The sequence below is a fragment of the Tympanuchus pallidicinctus genome, unplaced genomic scaffold (assembly GCF_026119805.1).
Source record: "Tympanuchus pallidicinctus isolate F22 unplaced genomic scaffold, pur_lepc_1.0 scaffold1, whole genome shotgun sequence".
Taxonomy (NCBI): domain Eukaryota; kingdom Metazoa; phylum Chordata; class Aves; order Galliformes; family Phasianidae; genus Tympanuchus; species Tympanuchus pallidicinctus.
In genome coordinates, this window is record NW_026294618.1 from 43,351,897 (window position 1) to 43,376,664 (window position 24,768).

The 24,768-nt window shown below is 38.8% G+C and overlaps 1 protein-coding gene across 2 annotated transcripts in view; it reads right to left on the minus strand.

Moving 5' to 3' along the window:
- The window catches only part of SESN1 (sestrin 1), a 73,401-nt gene that overhangs the window by 46,590 nt on the left and 2,043 nt on the right, over positions 1–24,768 (minus strand). The gene's annotated exons all lie outside the window — the stretch shown is intronic.

Sequence of the window (24,768 nt, forward strand, 5' to 3'; positions counted from 1 at the left end):
TCTGCTTGAAAAAGAAAAATTGCTTTTGTTTCATTCTGAGTAATCCATCCACATTAGCTGCTCCAAGATTAAAATGAAGAGATTGAAGAAAAAAAGACAAATTCAAAACAAAGACAAGAGTAAGATAAATAGACACATTTAGAATCCTATCTAAAATACAAGTTACATTTCATCTAAACAGGCAGGAGAGAAGGCCTGTAAAAGGCTGTTCACAATCCATGTGAACACGTTCCTATAAAATACTGTAACCACTGTTAAACATTTACATGTTTTTGCTTGTGTTCAGTGTTACTCAACTGGCCATTTTATTTAATATAGTTAGTGTGATGAAACGCTACACTACTCAGTGTTCTCAACTTAGTCCATATGCTATGCAAATATCGCCCAGGTTGTAAGAAAATCTGTAAACGTGCAAATATTAAAGAAAACAAAACAAATCTGTAGAGCAACAATCCCTCATGCTGAAGAATCAGACGGTAATGTGCAAAACGTACAATCTATTTCTGTATGTCTCACATCACAGGAACTAACAGATCAGACTGAACAACAGAAATTTCTCCACAGCATACTCAGCAGCTCTGAAACCAAGCCATTTCATCATTTTATTGATCTAGGGAAAAGTGTAACTTAAAAGAACGTTCATAGATCACTGCTAAACAAATTAAGTAATTCCCCGGGTCCCTGGATCTAATGGATACAGCTAAAGGTCTAAAGTGCACTTCTTGGGTTTTTGTTTGTTTGTTATTGTTTGAATGGGGTGTATATAAATGGAACTATAAAACTCATACAGAAGGTTATTTTCAGATTGATCTGACTCAACAAAGTACACTTAAAGCCTGCTTACATAGATTTTGTGTGGGATCCTCTTTTGCCATTATCAGCACATCAGTGCCTTCCATACAGCTAGCTGTATGTAAATGTCATCCTGAGTTAAGAATTTAAACAAAGAACATTGACTTGCGTCTCACAATTTTACATATATTCCCTGGTGGTTCCTCCATAAATACAGGTGTTATTATGTCCTCACCACTTCTCTACAAAAAGCAAGGAATCTGAATGGGATCATTTGAAAACTTATGAAAACCATCACTAATGGTGCAGATTTAAGAATGTAATTAGGGCTAAGCTACACCAATCAGAACTAACATAAGGCAGGCCGTTTGAAAATCTTGATGTTACATCTATCCACATAAGGATAATAAATTGTTATTCAAAAGCAAACTAGCAATTATAGCATCAACAGCTACAAAATTTACTCATGTTTAAATGGAAAAACAATTATTTAGGGGAAAAAAAAAAACAACAAGCTTAGGTTTAAAGAACTTTCTGGAAGTTTTCCTATCTTGCTTATAATCTCTCCCCTAATCCCTGTTTCTCTCCTCATCCTCCTATGCATCTCTGCCTTTTCTTGAAGGCAATTACCTCAACAAGTCAATATTCCTGTATTTAGTGTCCATAAAAACTTTGATTACTTGATAAATATGTTAGTTCCCCTTTCACAAACAAGCATTTCACAACCTCCTGGTTCTGAGTACATCTCATTTGAACCACAACAAAAGTAGTACTTATTTTCCATATTGTTGGTCTCCTTTGGTTAATGAGTCCTGATGTATTCAGTTATGCCAGATACTTGTTAGAACAGTAGTTACAGCTGATCAAGTCTCTCATTCAGTAACAACCTATAGAAGTGCTGGGTTTTAAGTCAACTTTTTTTTTTTTAAAAAAAAAATAATAATAATAAAAAAAATCAACAAAACAAACAAAAATAAATGCAGATCTATTTAAATTGATTTCAATTTAAAAAAAAAAAAAAAGTTATAATTCACTGAAATATGACCAGGAATAGATACTAGGCATTTGCAAAACAAAGAAAAAAACACAATTGCAATTGCATACAGAACATTACTAAAGGAACATAAAACAGCTTTAAAAGAATAACTCCTTTCACAACAAGCTGAAGTCAGTACATTATTATGAAGCCTGAAAAATAGTTTCAGCTGTAGTAAAGATGCAAACAAGTTATTTAATATCATGTATACCCACCCATTAAAATGTGAACAACAGATCTAGACAACTCACACAGGCCTCATTGTGCTCAGGAGAAAAGCCTGAATTCATTGCACTCATTTAGCTAAGCCTTGCAGCAGTTCCAAAGAGGTTAACTGTTTGCTCAAGCTTATTTGGCTATTGAATGCAAGATAAAAGATTTCTAAATCAAATGTTACATATTGTACCTTATTTTTAGGAAATGAGCAGATTGCAGAGGTGTGTTCCTAGTGGGCCAATCCCAAGGCTGTGGCAGAGAGCTGTTTCTCCTGGCCCCACAGCAACTTTGAAGGGAAACTTGTTGGGCTGTTTGTGTCGACAGCACTGCTGATGGATGGCTGCTTCAGGGGAAGAGATCAAGCTGTGTGGTAAATCTTCCTATTTGTCCCATCTGCTTTTCTATTTTAAACAGCTGCAGTGGTCAGACAGGCACTCTACATTAACTACACATGAATTGCATAAGAGAAAACATTTATGTAAGTGAAAACATGGCTTAGATTTATCTTTCTATTCTTAAACTGAACATGGGTACTTCTGCAAGCAATTGTGGAAGTTTACCATTGTTTCCCATCTATCTTTAGGAAAGAAATGACCTGGCCAACATGATTTCACAGCTATGAGGAGGTCACTGCTGCAGTCATAGCAGGTTTCCAGATGATGGCATTCTCCACCCTTCTTTCTGCTCCTGCTAGCCCCACTTTGCAATGAGACTTGTAAAATGGCAGAAGTAATAGGCAAACAGAGTATGTTTATTAAGATACACCCTTCAAATATACAAAGGCACAACACAAATCTTACTTAGCCCTGTAGCAAAGGACTTGGGGATTCTGGTGGATAGAAAGCATGACATGAGGCAGCAGTGTGTGCTTGCAGCCCAGAAAGCCAGCTGTGTCCTTGGTTGCATCAAAAGAGGGGTGGCCAGCAGGGTGAAGAATGTGATTGTTCCCCTCTCCCTTACCCTCATGAGGCCCCACCTTCTGTACTGCATCCAGGCCTGGGAACCTCAGCACAAGAAACACATAGAGCTGTTGGATTGGGTCCAGGGGACTGTGAAGACGATGAGAGGGCTGGAGCACCTCTGCTGTAAAGAAAGGCTGAGGGAGCTGAGCTTGTTCAGCCTAGGGAAGAGGAGGCTCCAGGAGACACCACTGCAGTTCTCCAGTATTTAAGATGGAGCTTATAAACAGCAGGGAGACTGACTTCTTTATACAGTCAGTGATAGGACAAGGGAGGAGGAATGGCTTTAAACTAAAACAAGGGAGATCAGGTTAGAAGGCAGGAAGAAATTCTTTAACAGAGGACAGTGAGGCTCTGGCACAGGCTGCCCAGAGAACGCCCTACCAATTCAAGGGTTTCAAGGCAAGGTTGGATGGGGCCCTGGGTAGCCTGATCTGTTGGGTGGCAGTGGAGCTACATGGCCCCTAAGGTCCGTTCCAACCTAAGCCAATCTACAATCTTACTTGTCTTGCAATTGCACTATGGTTGTGCTAGCACAAGGCATGCCCATTTAGCTTTGCTTCAAAGGTCCTCATTTCAAAGGACTGCTGTACAGGCACAGATTACTACCAAACACTAAGTTGAGGAGGCTGCAAACATATTGAGACAAGCAAAAGTTTTTTTTGTTTGTTTTATTTTCAAAAAAGGTGAAGCCAGGTTTTCTGATCAGATTCCACTTTGGCCAAATCCTGCCTTCCTGTACACTACTGGTATGTTCCTTTTTGTATCCTAGGATACTGTGGATTTCTATTAAACAGCTTCCTTACTTCTTAAATCTAGCTACATTGCCACAGCAAGAGAGAAAGGCTCAACATGTTAAAAGATGAGCTCCTCATCATTCTAAAAAAACAAAACACAAAACAGCTTTAGGGTTCTAAGGAAAGAAAATGCACGCATATGTGGATGCAAAGGCTATTAAAAAAAGTTTCTTTCAAGTCCTATTATTTGTGCTCTCTTCTTCTCCCCCAGCTTATTTTTCCTTTGAAAGCTTGAGTATGTTTCAGCTACTTCTGAATTACAGCAAATTAAAGGTTAAGAATGAAATGAAATGGCAATAGTGCAAATAGCAGCATTACAGGTTGCCTGTTCATGGCCTTAAGAGAGATTACATCTCTTGGGTATAATGATTTCCACTGTGTTCTATCTAAATTTAAATTTTCTTCACATGCATGTTACACTGTAGAAGCTTTCTGAAGTGCAGTAGTGTATAAAAGTTAACTGGAAATACTGCTCCTTCAAATAAAAATATCCCCATAACTTTATCCTAGCAGTTCTTCTGCATAACTTAAAATAGTGCTTATGAATAGTAAGAATAATTTCCATTTTACATATAAGCAAACTGAGATGAGGCAATAACTCATCTGCCCCCTACCCAATCCCAGAACTTCTTTGCTTCAATTTCACTAAAGAAGGTGCATTTTAGAGAGAAGTGCCAGATTTCTTTGTAAGGAGTCTTGAAAAGTCACAGAATCACAGAATGGACAGGGTTGGAAGGGAGCTCAAGGATGATGAATCTCCAACTCCCTGCCACATGCAGGGCCACCAACCTCCCCTTTTAATACTAGACCAGGCTGCCCAGGGCCCCATTCAGTCTGGCCTTGAACACCTCCAGGGACGAGACATCCACAGCCTCTCTGGGCAGCCTGTTCCAGCACCTCACCATTCTGACTGTAAAGAACTTCCCCCTGACATCCAACCTAAATTTCCCCTCCCTCAAAGCCATTTCCCCTTGTCCTGCTGTTATCAACCCTTTCAAAGAGTTGATTCCCCTCCTGTTTGTAGGCTCCCTTTAGGTATTGAAAGGCTGCAATGAGGTCACCCCACATCCTTCTTTTCTCCAGGCTGAACAAGCCCAGCTTCCTCAGCCTGTCTTCATAGGGGAGGTGCTCCAGTCCCCTGATCATCTTCGTGGCTCTCCTCTGGACCCTCTCCAACAGCTCCCTGTCTCCAACTCCAGCCCTCTGTCTTTATTGTACTGGGGGCTCCAGACTGGGACAGCACTCCAAATGGGGCCTGACAAGAGCAGAGCAGACGGGGACAATCACCTCCCTGTCCTGCTGGCCACTCCTCTTCTAATGAAAAAGTCAAAGAACTCAAAGAAAACACTCACTTGTCAGCTCCTTGAAAGATCAAAGCCTTATTATATTTCCCTCCACTCTGTGAGACAAACCAATATTGAAAGAATCTTTCAACAGAAGAACACATGAAGTTGGTAAAAGCTTCAGAAGTTAAGACACGATCTTAGAAGTCATCCACCATTACTTTTACTGGCAGACTTTGAAACTGACAAGTTCATAGTTCCACTGTAAAACTTCTCCACTATGACAATTCAACAACAGAATAAATAACTACATCTCAGGATTAATCTCCTACAGTCAAATCAAAAGTTACTTTATTAGAAAACTGGCTGTTTGTACAGCTTATATTACTTCAAAAGTCTCATTTTAGAATAACTTTTCATCTTTAAATCAGTTTAAGGTTGTTAGAAAAAACTTGCACCTTTTACGAAGAATTCTGGGACAGGGATTGTCATCTTCTATGTTCAGATGGACCCAAACTAGAAATCTTGAAGTAGTAATTCTAATGGCAATATAATACAATGCTACTACCAGAAAGCACTGGGTAAATAATGCTAAAAAGTACAAGCACCTTGAAAGAGACGTATTAAAGTAACCTACAAGATGTCACAACACACTGGAACAGTGGATGCCCCATCCCTGGATGCATTCAAGTCCAGGCTGGATATGGTTGTAGGCAGCCTGGCCTAGTGGTTGGCAACCCTGCAACATGGCAGGGGGATTGAAATTAGATGATCTTTGAGGTGCTTTTCAAACTAGGCCATTCTATGATTCTATGAAAAACAAACAAACAAAAAATTACTACTTACCTACTTTTGGCTCTTAGTGCTGTACCTTAGATTTATGCAGATGATGCAGACTCTTTTGACAGAGCACTACAACTTAGCAACATCAAATTGTTACTGCCCAGAGCCTGAAAGTTTTTTCTTCATTTGTGATTTCAGACAGCTAGATGTTATTTGCCTTATATTTGCGTCAGAAGTGCACATTGCTGCAGACCTGCACGCTGCATGATGCAAGTATGTGCTATCAAAAAGGACAGGTACTGATACAGGCTCAGCACAGAGCACATAGACACACCAAGTGACACACATCCTGTCTGTGCAGTCAATACAGAAATCAATAGTTTCATGCTGTAAGCACCAGTGGAACTAAACATCGGTTCTGCATATACAGAACAAACAGCACTATCAGTATAAAAACAGTAAGATGATGGCAAAAGTTGTAAGCAAAACCAGCGAGAACACTGAAAAACATAATGAAAACTTGGGAAGAGGAAGACTCAAGATTTCAAGACTTGCTGGTTGTTAGGCATGAAGTGTAATAATGAAATTGGTCTAGGCAGAGTTTAGACCAAACAATATGCAAATCAGACACCAGGAGATTATCTACTTCAGCCTATAGGGAACACATTGGTACAGAGTAAGTATTTAGAAGGCCATAAGAGCATATCACAAGCTCAGTTAACATGGACAGAATTTACACAAGGCCACAGCCATTAAAAGAAAACCCAACTCAAAACTGTTTTTAGCCAAGCACAGAGACATTTATTGAATAGTTGTTACCATTCACATTCCTTTTATTTCCAGATTCTACCAACCTAACATTTGTAGGTTCCACTCTTCACTCATGATAGCTGGCTATTGAGCTGTGAAATGACTGATTGCTAACTGCCAAGTATTCTTTTGTCCTAGCAAGATATATACATATCAGTATGCACACACAACCTACTTTGTTCCAACTATATACTTTCGCAGCTGACATGAAACTGGTGTGAATGACATGTTTCATTTTTTGGTTATCACAACAACCCAGCACAGAATGAATTCCCCATCATTTGGTAATCAGACTATTAAGAATCCAAAACAAGTAAAGAAAATCTTGTCTACCAAAACTTGTACACTCCACAGGACACTCTTCATGAAAAGAACACCCAACAATCAGATAAAGATGGATGCATTTCAGGGAACATTTATGATATTACTATTAGCTATACTTTTTCCCCATACTTTTCCAAAGGAAAAAAGCATACTGATGTGAGATGACTCAGCAAGTTTCAGAAATGTCTTCCTAACTTCCCAAGCTACTGTGTTGATCCCCGTTAGCCAACATACGGTTCTTTCCCACTCCAGAAATGGCAACCAGACTTCATCTCTTCAGTTCCATCTTCTCTGGACACAGCAAGGAGCATACATTACATCTCTGTTCTGAGCACGGCTGGACAGGGCTCTGCCCACTCCAAACCCACATGAAGCAGCAAGCTCCAATACCTCAGTCCTTCTAGAGGCTGAATCTTGTTGCCAGAGGTTCAACTGTTAGATTATCATCAACTCAAAACCTTACTTCATATTTTTTTTACTTTGAGATTCTTATTTCATGGAAGTCTAATATCATTTATGCGTGTGTTCTCTTCTCTCCTTCAGCTTGTAATTTTGTATTTTTTAAAAAGTTCATAAACTAGCATTTGGACAATGGAAACATAGGAGCCCAGAGAGCTTGCCACTCTTTTGTAATATTCCTGCTATTCTTGGACTCGCTTTGGTCCTAGCACAGAACCAACAATCTCAAAGCTTCTATACTAGTCACTCCTTTCCCATTCAGCTGGGTCTGATAAGCCCAAATGGCCTGGGAAATGTACCATTGTAGGCCTAAGACATTCAAGTCATTGTAGCATAGATTCATTTAAAAAACATACAAAAATCTGGCATAAAGAGATTCCCAGATTTCCAGCATGGAGAAATCAAACACTAGCCGTGTGGCACATTACACAAGCAAAATCTTGCTACACACAACTCTGCACAAACTACTGCTTCCCCTGGTTCCATATATTCAGTACAATTCACAATAAAGAACTGAACAGTCTGACTCTCCTTTCAAAGAGGCTGATAACTTAACCTTAGAAGGAAAGCTACCTTCTTTGTTTTTCTATGTTTTGTTGCTCATTTCTTCATTTGATTTTTTGAAGATTAAAATTTCAAAAGAGGAGGAGAGGAACTACCCCAAAGGCAGCCTGCTAATCTGACCACAGGTCAAACTTTATTTTAATACTAGATATTAAAAAAAAAATCTGAAATATTCACATTTTGAAGTCCAAGATTTAGATGATCATTGTGGTCCTTTTCAACCCATTCTGTGATTCTACGATTTTCAACTCTAGGCTTCTGACATTCATAAGAGTTAGTACTACTAACACATACTAAATATTCACCCCAGGAATTGTGTAGCTAATTCATGTCACTTAGCAGGTGTGGGGAATCACAGGAGAGGGGGGAAACTTAGCCTGGTCTCATGGGAAAATTGGGAAAGAAATGACCATGGTCTAACATCTATAATCTTGTGCCAAGAAACTAAACCAGTAATCGTCTGCAGCATCACTTTATGTTTAGCTTGTTCTAGATCTTCCTTTCCAAAATCTTTTGAGAAAAATATAAGATGATGGAATATATGCCTTAGCATGCAGACGTGCTTTAACATTAATAAAAGCTCTTATCAGAATAAGCTCACACAACTGCAAACAATCAATTTACCACAGCCATGTGAGTTAAATCTTGACAGTTCAGCCACAGGAACTGGCAGGATATTCCCCCTTAACACATTTTACACAGCAAATCAGACAAGTCAGCTTTACAGATGAGTTACTCAGAACTTCATTAAAACACTGTAGTTTAGTTCACATGCACTCAAGCAAAGAACCTGTAAATCACAGAGCCTGAGAAGGAAGGCAAGTATTGCAGCATACCCTGTGAGATCAGTCTCAGAGAAAGACTTGGTTGTTCTTCAGGTTCCAGATTTTCACAGCACTTTTAACAGAACCTCTGGTTCCATACTGCTTGCAGCTATCCACTGTAAACAAGACTCAACTGCACTCAGATCTGTGTTCGAACGAAATTCTATTAAACAGAGTTGAAGGACCATGTCACTAAAGAGGCATGTATTTCAACTCCTATTGTTCAGTATAATTAGGGGGGGGTGAGGAAACAAGAAGGCCTCTGCACATTTAATATATGCTATTATGTCATCTAGTTGCATGTTTGCTAGAGGCTTACTTCATTTGGCCTGAATATAAACTTGGAAGAACTTCAGGTTCTTTTAATGGTAATGATCTAGTTCATGTACAGTACAGTCAAACAAAAAAGCTTGGCATGAATAAACTTAAACGGCAACAAGAATATACTTTTGTCTTCAAAAAGAATTTGAACTTCACCCTGTATTAAACTCTCTGCAGTGTACAGTACTTGTTGACATGGTTTTGCTCTTCCTCCAGACCTCCCTCCCGGTTCTGTAACTTCACTTCAGCCACTCAGCTGCATTAGTGCAGGTTACATATTGACATCTTGTTGCACCTGGGTTTCAAAAACAAGTTAAAAGTCTACTAAGGAGGAATTACTTCCTTTCCAAGTGCTAAACTGTACAACAGTCATACACAAACAACACTGAAATGCTGAAGCACTGATCTTTTCTAGATCAGAACATGTTCCTCTATAACATATCTATAAAGATAAAGAGAGAAAACTCAAAGGAAAGGATTCTAGAGACACTCAATTCTGGTTCAAACCTCCACTAAGACCTTCTACAGCCATTCAAGTGTAAGAGAGCAATGAATCTATAGTGCCCTCAAGTGTGAGGGAGTGTGAAGTGGAAGAAAGAAATATTTTAGAAATAGAAAAGCTCTTGAGCCTTTGGAAATAACCTTGGCTGATGGAAAAATGTACTTTCTTGCACCAAAAACAAAACAAAAACTGCACCTGTCCTTATAAGTTATAGACTGTCCAAAACAATTTACAAACCTCCATTTTAACTGTCTTTTCAAATGCTTTTGCACTGGAAGTTTCATGTTCATTCTCAGCACAGCAACAAAACAAAGAAGTTACCTGATGCAGAAGCCTTAAACAGTATTTAAAAGGAGGAGCATCTTAGTAGAGAATCAAATTTTATACTGCAAGTACGTAAATACATAAAATTGGACAAGTTCAGTGCTCCTCTAGACAACAACACTCTCAGTGCCTGGACCTTACAGCATTTTGGTCTATCACCAAGGAATACAAAAATAATATTGCATTTAAGTGAATGTTGTCTGAAGTGCATTACCCTCACTAATATTCACAAAATACTGCAAATCAAGCCAGCAGGGAGCACTGAAGAGAGGAGTGTATCTCTCATAGTGATGGGGCTTTCTGCCCACAGGCATCTATTCAGGAATGCAACTAGAAGCCCAGAGACTGGTTCATTCACCTCAGTGGTCCGGTCATCAGGTTGCTTAAGAAAGACAAGCCAAGTTCAGGTAATTAATCAGCCCAAAGTGATTTCAGCTTCTCCGCCCTAAAACACAAAGTTCAGCTGCTTAATGATGGCAATACTGTCAGCACTTTATTCTGCACTAGGCCTGTTTTACACGCAGTTCTTAAGCTGTTCAATGGCCCAAAAATGAGAGCAAAAGCCAGTACAATACACTCATCTCAGGAACAGAGGCATGTACAAGGCAGGACTTGGAATCACCTCGGGCAGGAAAGGTACTGAACCTCGAGTCCACCCTCTTTGAGAACACTCTCACCACTAAGCTGTTTTTTGGCAGTGGGAGAAGTAGCTGCTTTGTTTTGTGCAAAGCCCATCTGATAGGCCTGCTATAAACATGCTGCAAGAACACCGTGTTCCCTGAGCTCTGAGAAGAGATAGAGAGGGAACCATTTAATCTATGGATCCAGGGCGAGTTTGAGCATAGGCGTGAAACTACTGCCCCTTTTCAAAACTGAAACACACACGGGTGAATGGCTGCTGAGGTTCTGCATAAATGCTTGCTGACTTTACTTGAAGGGCAAGAAGGGTGATGAGCTTTGAAGAACTGAGTTAAAGCACGAACACAAACCTTCAAGAACTTAGCTCCTGTTTTCAGGCTGCTGAGTTCTCTTTCAGTGACTCAGTATACTAAGACCAGGACCTTTGTCCTGTATGATGATAATTCAACCAAACACAAAATTTCCCATGTTGCTGACCACAGGCGCCACAAACATTAAGACTTCTCACTCCATTTTATAAAAGAAACTATGCTATAAACCCACCAATTTGGAAAAAGCAAAGCACTCTGGTATTTGCTTGCATAAGAACTAAGTGTCCCTAAATTATTTCAACTTTCAGCCTTTAAATTTGTTTTCTGTGGCACAGAAAACCTTACTTTCAGCATTATCTCTTCCTAAAACCTCACTTGTTGAAAATCCTCACTTCTTTCACTGTTATTGTGAGCTAGATAGTGCAAACAGAGCAAGGACAAAGCAATCAGTGAAAATGAAGAGTCACAGTGATGATATAAACATATATCAAGCATTTGAATTACTGCTCAAATCATCTTCAGGAGGCTAGGCAACACCCAGAGCTGCAAAAATTTGTCCCACACTGCATATGGGAACATCTGAAAAATATGGCTGTGTAACTTTCTTTAGCACACATATAATAAAGGAATGGAAACAATTGGAGGAGTATTTAAGTGGCCATTACAAGCTCCTACACTTTTTTTTCTTCTTTATCTAGAAATAATACCTACTTTCTGATGCACTAGTGTCCAGCCGACACAGTCTGTCGGATCATGGCCATAGCTGAGGCTCAGCTACATAGAGCACCACTCCAGATGGAAGAACATTTGCCATCAAGTCATGTGGCAGGAGGGAAGCCAAAACACTGCGCAACAGCCAAGAAGTGTCACCTTGGAGGTCACTTTGAGCCCATCTGAGCAAGACCTATGTAATGAAACACAGTCACAAAACAAAATCTAGCTCTTTCCCCTACCAATGAGAAAGAAATTCTATCTTCCACTACCTTACCTTGTAATAGTGGAAGATCAGGCATTTCAGTAGAGTTTTCTAAAACTCAGCCTGGACAGTGCAGAAGTAGTTTTGCATAGCTTGCAAAAGAACAGCAGAGAGTAGCATACGACACATGATTTTACAGATAACATAGTTCAGCAGTTTTGTTTTAGTATGAGTTAAGAAGTCCCAGAGCATTAAACGTCTGCCTTATCACCAACTAACTGAAGTTTACTTACTGTTCTGTGATTTTCCAACTAAGAAAATTTTAGCTACTTATCTTTAATTAAAATTCTTCCTTGTTAGGTTCATAATTTAAGCTAGGAATCTAGATAGTCACAAAAATTCTCTGCCAGTTCTCTTTCCCTCTCTTGCTGGATTCTTTGGAAAAAGGAAACAGACTGATAGCTATTTTTTTTTTTTTCCCCCTGGTACCTACATTATTATTTTCTGATTGCATTTGGAAAAGTCTACTCCATGTCCAACAACAGAAGACACTGCCATATCTTCTGAGAAAACTGATTTTCCCAATCACAACAGTTTCAACGATGAAAACATCGCTGTAGTTGGGTAGGGGGGATATTTTTTTTCCTGGAGGTGTGAAATTTTTGTTTGTTTAAATATGAAGGAAAACATATCTCCTGCATTGAGAAGAGGTTGATACTCTGTATGTGTACACCTTCTTTATTTTCTTTTAAAGATATACTGGTGCAAAGTATGGATCGACTCAAGGGAGAAAATCCAGAAAGTTTCAGCTGAAGATAAATTCCCTATAATACTGAGATGCTGAAAAATCCAGAAATAAAACAGAAGTATGCAACTAATATAACAGTGCTCATAACTGTAAGATATGAAGTGCTACAACTACCTGGTTCTCCCACTATCACACATTTTTATTCGTACATAATCTTCTTCCCTTTCCTCAAAAAGGTATCATTCATCATTGCTTTTGTAGCTAGGTAAAGATGAAAGTCAGTTACTATCATATAATTCTTACAAACTTCAGTAAGAAATGACCCCCCCCCAAAAAAAACAAAACAAAAAAACCCTTAAAAATAGAAAAGCAGATGCCTCTTTCTCAAGGAGTTTTCAATAGCAACTATTCTGTAACCAGAAATAGTACAACAAAATAAGGACAGAAGTTTCATTTTTCGAGAGCTTCACAATAACAGGCCTCAATTCACAATGATGTTGCTTCAAGCAATCAAAAACTGGAAACAAAACAAGACATGAAGACTCCCCCAAGTGTTCCTCCAAATTCATTACATCTATTTGCAGCGAGTGCATCAGTTACATTCATGCAGATTACCTACAAGTTAAAACACAATACATGCAAGAAACAAAAGGATATAGATACCATTCACAGAAAACAGTTTGTCCCAGTACAGATAGGAATCTGAGCAACTACTACTCCAGTCTCCTAGAAGAGTGACAAAAGCGAACAGTAGCAGGCTGTCATTTTAAGGCACCTAACTGCTATGAAATCCTTTTTGTGTGGTATTCTGATGCAAAGCACACCATTCGGCAAGTTTGCTTAAACTAATTTAAATGTAAGCACTGGCTTGGGTTTATCTATTTACTGCTATGGCAACTAACGCACCTGGTAGCTCATGGTCAGTGAACTAATTTGGTCCTGCAAACACTGCAGCTGCATTCACATGACATTGTATTTAACCTCCTAGGCTCTGCTAAAAGGTTTGACACCACAGAGATAGGGATACAATGCTTCCAGGCTCAATGCAGCACATCCCCTAACTCCTTCCTTTACCAAAACTCAATTCTTTGACCAGATTGTAGCCTTCTGTAAACAATTCCCATTGCAAATGTGACCAAGGCAGCCAAAGTACTACTGCTATGACAACCAATATTCCAATTCAAAATGAAAATCTTCAGGAAAACAAAGCAAAGCATAGAGAGTGGTGTACAACAGCCCTCTAATTAAACATTTTTATTTTATTTTATTTTATTTTTAAATATCATAAGGGACATCATCTGAATAAAAGAGGAAAAAAATGCTTTGCACTTCTTGTACAAGAAAATACTGACCTATTCCTGTAGCACAACAACAACAAAAATATTTTATATTTAAATTTATTTATTTTAATTTATAAATTTTATATATATTTCCCTGTATATATATTATTCCCTGTAGCTCAGCTTTAAACAAACAAGCTATATAAACCTATCCTGGTTTTCTGAAGTTATAAATATTTCAGTGTTCTAAAAAAAGCTGCATGGTATTCACATACTGAACATTACGATTGGCAAAATAATTTTATCACATGTCAGACTTCACCAAAACCTTTTTTAAGCTCACCTCATTAATCTTAAAACTATTACAACTACTTGGTTGGGTAAAATCCACAGTCCCACTTCAGAAGGCCTTAGAACCTTCTTCACCACTTAGGCTTTGCTATAAGGCACTTCTGCACTGAGGGAAATCTATTTTGAAACAGCTGAACAGCAGGTATTCTCCTCAAACCCAAGGAAGTTCTAAGGCCTCAGATACTTATTTCACCATCTGACATCCTGTCAACAAATGAGACCTTCCAAACTGAGTTAGGTCTCTTATCTGAAATGAGAAAGACCAGGTTTTAAATTCCTGTTCAGTCCAGATTCTACTTACGCTTAAAATGAGATACTCACTCATGCAAGGCAAATGCTCTAAAAAGATAATTACTGTTTAAGAGAAAAACATGCAACTCCTACTGCTTGAGATCTCCTCTGTCTATTCAACCGCCTGCTGCAGTCACTGATCTGAGATAGGCAAAGAACACAGTGAAGGTCACTCTGGCAAATGACTAGTGGCATCTGACCCATTTCATCCAAGGAGTCTTGCTGATGACTTCTGCATGCAAAGAGGAAATAAGAGATGAAAAGTATTACTACTGCAGAATGTCCGCAAGCAGGTCAGACTTCATTACACAAGACAGAGCCAGATGAGCTATGTTAGCAAAGAATGACCTGAGATAAGTCTGTCACAAAGCTGTATCTTTAGCACAAGGTGGTAGACTTCCACAGAAAGAAATTGCTTTGATCCTCCCCTGCCAGGATCTCCAGTCAAAGGCAGATGTACCACAAATGCAGCTTATGACTGCCAAGTGAGACAGGCCAGTTTAAACTGCGGTTAAATGGAGCAGGCACTGAAAAGTCATCTGTCAGCGAAGCCTCAATAAGTTTGCAGCATTACCCTGGTTTATCAAGAAAAGGTAAATAGAATCACAAAATCACCAAGGTTGGAAAAAAGCATCCAATCCAACTGCCCACCTATCACCAATACTTCCCCACTAAACCATGTCCCTCAGTACACCTGAACATTTCTTGGACACCTCCAGGGACGGTGACTCCACCACCTCCCCAAGCAGTTCTTCCAATATCCCACCATTCTTTCAGAGAATAATTTGTTCTAATTATTATTATTTTATAATTATATTTTATAATAAATTAATATAATTAATATAATAATTATATATTATAAATTAATATAATTATTAATATAAATTAATTATATTTTATTATGATAATTTGTTCTAAAAACCTGAACCTGCTCTGGCACAATTTGAGACTACTCCCTCTAGTTCTATCAAAGTACTGATGTATTTAGTCCAGCCAACTCCGAACAGAAAAGTTTCCAAACAATCCCCAGGTAGCACACCAGTATTCAACCTTGAAAGCATTCTTATTTATTTAAACAACACTAACTGAAGGACATATGCCACTGCTGCTCTACTGGGAGGTAAATCAATACCAAAAGTTAAAGTCCAAGAATCTTTCCTTCTTGACCAAAGACACTAACTGGAAAAGAATTCTGTCCTTGTTTCATATACAGCTTATTTCTGAAGATACAGAACAGCTCCATGTGGCCTGTACCCCCTGCAAAATATCTAATATTATATCTCACAATACATTTCTTCTTGAAATCATCTTTAAACAGTTTGTGTGCATATATCCAGGGAAATTCTCAGTTCATCTCCCCACCATGAACTGCTTTAGTAGTCATCATTCAAATCCCAGCTTCCGTGTAAGACTTTCAGAAGAATCTACTTGATCATCTTTGCATGCTTTTATGCACATACATGAATATCTGTAGCAGTTCTTACTGCTGGGAACTGATTTTGGCTACCCTATTCAAAAAGATTTTGCATTTGGGAATTGCAGTGCTCCAGAAACAAACAAAATCGTCGCAAACTTTGCATCACAGGGTCCTCTGACTCTTTGCATCACAGACCTCTGACTCAAAGAGGTGGAATGTAGGTACACGCTGATTATAGATGCTAAATTAATTTTTGCATTGGAGCACCATGAAGCAGTCACATTTCCCACTGCTCATAAAAGTGAATACCTATCTACTCTCCAAATTCTGAGTGGAGGAGGGATGCACTTTCCCCATGTCTGCTTATGAGTGTGAACAGAGAACACTAAAGAGCAGAAAACACACAGAACAGCTTATGCTTCCACATTGGGTATTCACTGAACACTTCAGTAAAAGAAATTAACCACTACTTTCAGCACTTAATTAACCACATACTTTCAGATATTTTTGAAAATATCTTACATCGTGCAATACAAAGAAATAACTTCTACATAAAAAGAGGCAGTATCTATTCCTACTGAAACCATACTCAAAAACTTGAATTCTTCAACAAAAAGACTTGACATCAAGTAACAAAAAACAACATCTGACCTACCCAATTTAAACATACTTTTCTTCCAACAGATTCCAGAAAACATCCCTTGAGCAGAGCTGCCATTTTCTAAACAGTTAGAAAAGCAGTACGCTAGAAGCCCAGATACCAGTACGGCTTCTGAAAGCCAGACAAAAAACATTTTTGTTTGGCTGCTTTTCCTGTATATTGAAACAGACCAGTAGCAGTAGAAATGTCAGAATTAAACTCTTCTTATAGAACATGATCCGTGCACAAATTTCTAGGTAAATATAAGCTACTGTTATAAGATCTGTATTTTAAAAAAAAATAATAAAATTAAGCTGCAATGGTTCCAGTTCACTTCTGTATCATGTGGAAAGGGCAAAATGAACATACGTAGGTTGCTCCAAAAGTAATGCCTCCTATTTATTTGCATGGAAAGTACAACAGCTCAAAGACCACGTTAACACTATTTGATAGAGCAAATTCTCACTACAAAAGACAGTTCTTCAATGGTGTCATCACCATTAGCAACGGACTTCCACCAGCAATGAACAAGAGCCTGCATGCCACACTTGTAATAATCTGCACCACTGGAGCTGACCCACTGTTGCCATCGCCACAGCTGAAACACACCACCCACCACCTCACTGTGCTCACATCCACTGTTTGGTCTCCATCATTGTTCAGCAAGAGTCAATGAATGTCGGTGGATGCCATTTTTTTCTGCATGGAGGAATTCAGTGACACACCTTTGCTTCATCTGCACTTCCATGTCAGACACCATTTTGTCAGACCGCCTCTCTGCTGCCGTCTGTCACACAGCAACAACACGTAACAAAATATTGGTGGGAAGGTTCAGTTTCTGCCATTAGACCACCAACATCTGCTTCTGATACATAATAAAACAGGAAGCATTATTTTCAGAGCAGCTTTGAAAGCATCTCAATCGTGCCCTGATAAGGACTTATCTTTATAGCATGATGAGCTGCAGGAAACATTAAGTGCATGGCAACTGCTAAGTGTTTACTGTTTAACAGTACCAGACATAATTTTGCACTCAGCTGAGAAAAGAAGAAGGTTGGGAAAAGCTTTTTCCTCTCCTCCATCTTTCTTCTACATGGAAATCAATGCAAATCTAAATTAGAACTAAAATTTAAACAAATGTAAGGTCCAAACAAGCAGTTAATCTGAGTGGAATGTGCTGTTGGCAAATGAGCTGCATTTTGCTGCTAGACAACTTGTTGCACCAGAACACCAGAAACAGTGGAGACTCAGCAACAAGCTGCAATGGAAAAATCTTTTGGAAAAGAGGTTCCCCTCCTCCTTCAACAGAAAAAAAGAATATAAAAGGGTAGACAAGATGCTTTAGAGCTTTAAGTAAGTTTCCATTCTCAGGTTTGTTCCTGCTTCAAAACAACATATTATTTTGTGTTTACTCTCCAGGAGTTACAGAATCCTTAACTAAAACACTCATTTGAGAAGGAAAAACATTTAAAAACAATCCAACAGCAAGCAAGACCCAAAAGGAGGAAAGGTATAATAATGTCTTTGTTAAACTTGAGTCTCAAAACTTAGGCTCACAGTGCCATGAGAAAAATGTTACTGCTGACTCAAGAAAGAATTTTAAAAAGTAAGGAACAGTTCTAATTCCTAACACATTTTCAGTAAAAATTAAAAAAACAAAAAATAAAAAACCCATCAACATGCTTTCAGAAGCACTGTGCTCTCTTTCACACAGTGCCTACACTGAAAACAAGCCCTTGTAGATGCACAGAAGACTTATATCAGATTACATGACATAATTAGCAGTATGCACTGTCTCTATTTTTAAAATAATACCAGCCCAATGTATTTTGGGGTAATAGTCAGGCATTAGTAAACAGCACTGGATATTCTCCACTCAAAGCAACTTGAAAGAAAAAGTTCAGTTCCTACAGAAAGCTAGGGTAATGAAAATGGTCAATTGCTTACTCAGCTTCAGCAGAAGTAAACTGGTTCACCTTCCCAGCCCAACTTCTGGCAGGGATATAATCCAAGCTTTCCAGAAGAACACAAAGAAAAAAAGTCAAAGTTGTTGGAAACATCAAGAAAGTGGTAAACAACAAAAACCACCACTTAACTTTTTGGATTTAATTCACGTATGTAGGTCCAAGAAGATCTGAAAAAAATTTGAGTTGATTTCTGGAGGGAGCTCTACGTCTTTTTTTTTTTTTCCTTTTCATCCTTAAACTGTAAACAACTTACTGGAACATGTGTGACAGCAAATCATATTTTGGGAAGTTTCAACACTTGGTATCCACAGGAAAATATACTCAAGCCTTCATAACTATTTTCTGACCCACAATGGTATATTCAGTACTTTTCCACGTGTTTATTTTAAAAAGGTGAAACCCCGACCTGAAACAGAGACAGAGCAGGAGCCAGAATTGTAACCATTTCTTCAATGCTCATTTTGTGGCAGTGACAATGAGACTACACAACTTTCTTTTAAACAATCCATTTTAGTCAAATTCAGTGAAAATTTGTTGCTTCTCTTTGCAAAGGAGCCCATACTCTCGTTTTATTTTCTCTTAATACTTTGCACATCTTATGTTAATTTCTAAAAAATCCCAAATTCTTAACATTTTTCTCTTTGATCAAACATTTCCTTCAAGACAGATAAAATTTCTCCATATGCAAGTAAAGAAGCATTCAAATGCAAACCAGCATCCCAAAATGAAGACATGTTGTTTACATTTTAGACATGGAAACTCAATTACAAAAATCTTGAAGAGAGATGAGAAATAAGAGCAGAACCTTTTGCAAAATCACAGTAAAGGTACAAAGGATCACAGCTACCCATGCATTTGCATAAGGTTATGAAAAGTAACTGAAGATAAAGGCCTGAACTGACACTAGAATACATCAGTGTAGGCTGGAAGAGATTGTTTCCAGTTAGGAGTCTAAACGCACAGTCAACTTCTGCAGTAACATCTAGAGAGAAAAGCAGAAGCAAAAAATAAGTCTAAAACAGAGTTAGTGTGACTTAACACATGCTAGATCAGAAAAGCAGATGCTCTTACTTAGAGAATGCATTCAAGCTCAATTATTTCTGGTTCTGCAGATCTCTACATACTACCTCACACACAAAAATGTAGGAAACAAAACTTTATTCTCCCCTTTTTGTGTAAGCAAAAAATGCACTCCCTTACTTCACCGCTGAGGTTGATTACCTCAGTAGTAAATAAAGATGAAGTGCTTGTGTTCAAGTTTTTCAGTTTAAAGCATTTCAGTTCATTCAGAAAATTAAAACCCATTAAGCCAGCATCAAATGACTGCTTCACTGCACACTTCTGAAAACAACACTTCCAGTTTGACGTCTTGAAGATCAGAATCTCATAAACCTGTAAGTTTGCAGATTGAGTTATCCCAAACAACTATAAGAAAAAGCTGAGTAAGCAAAGCACATTCCCATGCAAGAAGAAAGGTATACAGCTAGCATGGAAAATTATGGAAGGGCTCCAAGTACAACAGAAGAGCATTAGAAGTGACCCAGATACCTCACCTCACATCGCTTTGGGAAGCTCTACTGTATTCAAACAACCCTTTATTCCAGCCAAAGACATTCTCAGGGTCAGGCAATTTTGCAGTTGACAAGCTGAACAACAGAAAACTTCCTTAAATCTCTCAACAAGCAAATTAAAGCCTTCAAAAGCAGGCCAGTAGGAGGAAAATCAGAAAAGGCTAATAATCTAAGCATTATTAACAATTCAAGTTCTAAAAAATATGTTCACACCCCAGCTCAGAACATCCCTTGACAACTCAAGATTAGGGCTTCTCCCTTAACTTCTTTAGGCAGCCTTGCCAGGCACACACGATACAGCCCCACCATCAGAACATGTTTATTATGAGCACTGCCGAGCTACCGTTCTTAAAGGCTAGCAGAAGCTAGCTAATAAGACTTATTTAAGTGCATCACATCATGACTTGCTTATTTCTCCCAATATTGAGAAGAGCAAGAATATGTGAATGACAAACAAAGAAAGCCAAGAGATGAATATTTTATAAATTAGCAGTGTGGCTTTTGAAAGGAGTACCCTGCAACACATAATTAAACCCATTCCACCTCACGTCTGGAAGAAACAGAACTTTTACACTGAAGTGAATTCACAACAACAACAAAAAATGTTTTCACTGACTTTACATAGGAGTCCTCTGGGAAACAGAAACCCATATGGGTATTTGCATTATGCAAGAAAACCAGTCAGTTTCCAGATGGATCATATCCATCACCAACAGTTAGGAAGCTATAAATTTATAGCCTTGAACAGTTGATAAATTTTGTCTGAGACACCTTTCTACAGCAAATGACCAACAGCAAGCATCACAGGGAAACATCACTATCATGCAGTAGGGCACAGTCAAATAGAGCAGACAAACTCCACCACCAAGTAGACCTGCCTAACACTTCTCAGCTACAGATTTTCAAGTTGACTAAGGAGTTATTTCAGGAAGACTGAAGACAAAATTACACAGCCATTTACCAAAGACCCCAGATCATTTGTCTGCTTTTGGTATGAAAGTTAGCTTATCCTAACAGCCATCAGGATAAGCCATGTGAAAACAAGAAACATAGTTGAGTTTCCAAGAATACATCACAGAATTCGGTGATGGCACACAAAGCAAAGAGACAGCAAATTCTTATAAAAAAAGTCTAGCAGTGAAATATAAATAATATAAATACAAATATAACCCCTTTTGTCCTTTATGGAATACAAAAGGCAAAAATCACCTTCCCTCCTGGCAGAGGCTTCCTTTGTCCCACACACATAGAGGAGCGGGGGGCAGGACACCTGCCCTTGCTGTGACTAGACAGCTCACCATCTTTCTCAAAGCTTACTTTATCCAAATTTATGCAAATATTTTGCCTAGATTTGGAAAGGGAAGAGCACTCTCATTCATACCCTCTGCCATGCAAGCCTATGTCATGGCATGAGAGGGTACTTAACTGGCTGCTGCTATGTCTCATCTGCATACAACCCCCTGTATAAATAGTGTGACTGCTACACTCATTCTCTAAAGCAGCAGACCAAAAAAAACCCAATGCCAACGTACCTGAAGTCCTTCTAAAGCCACCCTCTGCTTTTCACTAAGAAACAGAGGATCCAGGCTACAAGTACTAGCACTACACATCTGGTAAGTATGATCTTGGAGAATCAAGGGAAAGCCCTTAGAGTATCCCCCAGCACTCACAAGCACAGAGAGGTTGGAAGTAAAAAACACCCAGTTAGTAATATTCTCCCCTTCCAGGGAGATCACAAATCAACATATCACTTCCAACTGATGCTTAAGAACAGTCTGGACAAGTTCTAGAGATGAACACGATTCTTCTGCCTTGACAAGCTGTGCTATTGCTTTAGTTCCTTAATTCTTACTATTTTTCCCCCCCCCCAGAATGTCTAACCCATGCCTTGCTGAACTTCAGATCACCATCTTCTTTGCTGCAGATTCTTCAGCCCCCTCCACCCACCGTTTGTCTGGGAATGTACTACTTCAGCCTCCTGTTCAGCTGACTGTACCACCAATTCCTTCAACCTTTCTTCACAAAAATAAAAGAAAAAAAACAAGATCTAGAAGATACGCTACAGCTCCCCCCTCCAATATTAGCATCACTTTAAATTCCTTGGCTGCTTTCCAGCATTCTCACCCTCCCTGTCAGCTTGTAATCTTCAGTCAAACACACACACATCTTTGTTCAGTGAGGTGGTGCAGGGCAGAACCTGCCCAAACCACACCGAGCACTTGCTACCTGACCTTGCTCTCCTTGAGAGGATGGTTTTCCAGCTAGCTTCGCTTGCTGTAGAGTACTTACTAGATCATAATTCTCCAGCTTGTGAATGATAATACTGCATGAATATTGAGGACTTGGTGTATCAGCATATTAACGCTATAAACTCTCAGCACCACAAGGCCTGTTATTCCATCACAGAAGTAGTAAAAACTCTAGATTTAAAATAATTTATCCTGGTTAATAGTATTTTGTTACACAACATTTTTCATCACTACTCTGATACTTTTTCTTCACAGCTAAATTAGGACCCACCCATTCCTACCTCATCTAACCCCACCGAGTTCCTCCTGGAGAGGTACACGCTGCTACTCTTCTCCAGCCTATTCCTCCACTCTGCTGTCAGGTCTGAGATTCCTTCAGCTACATTTTTCTTAAAACACCTAGGAATGAATGCTATTATGTCCTAACAGTCTGAAACAAAATCCATTGCTTATCTAAGCAATCTGCAGTCTTTCCCCTAATCTAGGCCAAGCACTGTTTACCATTTTGTCCTGGCTATTAACTACACTGGCTGGATTAACCATTTCAGAAAACATTTCAATCACCTCAGCATCATCTTTTAATCCACTAATCTGTGGATCTTTTCATTCTTACTTTATTCCAATAGCCCTTTTAGCTGCACCTCACAGTGCGTGAGCAAAAAGAGGACAGCCAAATACTTCCTATTACACTTCATGGACATCCTCAGCAATTTGTGGTTTCCCATTTTCTGTATTTCTTATGTTTGATGTCAATGAAGCGGTCACTGGAGAGCAATGTCCTTTCTCATTACTAATATGCCCCTTCAATGGAAGTGCTTAGTGCAATAAGGTTACTTCTCAAAGATGTTGAGACCAGTTTTATACACCAAATTCTGAATTTTAACAATCATGCATCAATACCTTCTATTGCTTTTCAACCCCCATGCTGGTATGCAGACATCAGGTGGAACAAGCCACTATTCTGCAGGAGCAACATGCTATAAATAGATGCAAAATACTGTATATGCAGGAAGTCATCAAAAACCTGTGATATATCTGGGGGTTTATTTCAAAAACCAAGTATTTTTAAGTATAAAAGCACTTAAAGTCAAGCTTTTTAGTTGGTTAAAACACTGCAATTGAAATAAGTTGAAATTACTTTAGAAGTTGGGTAGAAGTGACTTTATCAGCTTTATATCATGAATAAATGCAAGAACATCTGAATTAGAAAAATAGGGGCCAACATGCTGCTACTTTCCCCTCCCTGGACGCACTCAAGGCCAGGCTGGATGGGGCTTTGAGCAACCTAGTCTAAAGAGAGGTGTCCCTGCCTATAGCAGGAGTGTTGGAATGAGGTGATTTAAAGGTCTCATCCAGTCAAAACCATTCTATGATTCATTCTGATTCTATTTTCCTGGCAATAATTCTTGCAAAAACAACTTGTCTCATCAGAATGAGTAATTAGATGTATTCTCTTACACTAAAAACCTGTTGCTGTATATGCACGCAGTTAGGCAGCACCTATACTAAAGAACTCACCACGCTCCATACAAGCCAGAGAAATAGGATTTAGTTTTAAGCAATTATTAATCTCCTATAGCGTCTAATAGAAACAATGCTACTATCAGAAACAAAGAAGAAAGCTGCACACTTAAGATTCCACCGTACTTCAGAGTGATTTTTCTCCAGAAAAAAACAAAAACAAAACCTTAACAAAGGCAGACTCAGAGGATGCCAAACCAGGATCCTAAAAAGGAATCATGCTGACACAGTCTGCTGCCAAGCCTGCAGCTCACACTAGCCACATGCTATATCCCACCAGCCTTGCTCCAGACAGAAATCCACACAAAGACGAGCAGCATAGCTGCTCATAGATAAATATTTAGTGGTTACCCCAACAGGCAAGAAGGCCCTAGTCCCAGAAAGAAATATGGCACAAGGCTACATGGAAAATTCAGATCTCCAACTTCCTCACTGATCTATCCTAGATGTGGGGCAGACGGATGAAGAAAGCAAAATTCCCAAGTCTGCATTTCAACAAATCCAGTTTGGGCTCAGACTACAAGTCTGACACAGAGCATCCCACGTGAGGAGGGCAGCACTGGTTCACAGGAGAACCTTTGGGTTCAAAGTTGCCTCATCCTGTCCTGGGCTCTTTGTCCTTTGTAACTTGGTACAGAATTGGCTGTAGGCAGCAAAATGATACATATAATTGTGGACTTATTTTTTTAGTATCCCAACACAGAAAGGTTACATAATTCAACTGATTCCTCAAACTAATGTCACTTCTGAACACATTGCACATTCATAATTTTATTAAGCTATTCAACCTTTAGAATCAGCACTGAAAGTTCTATGGGGTAATTACATTTAATTTAATAGTTCTCTTATCTGATATCCTCATTGAAGGGATTT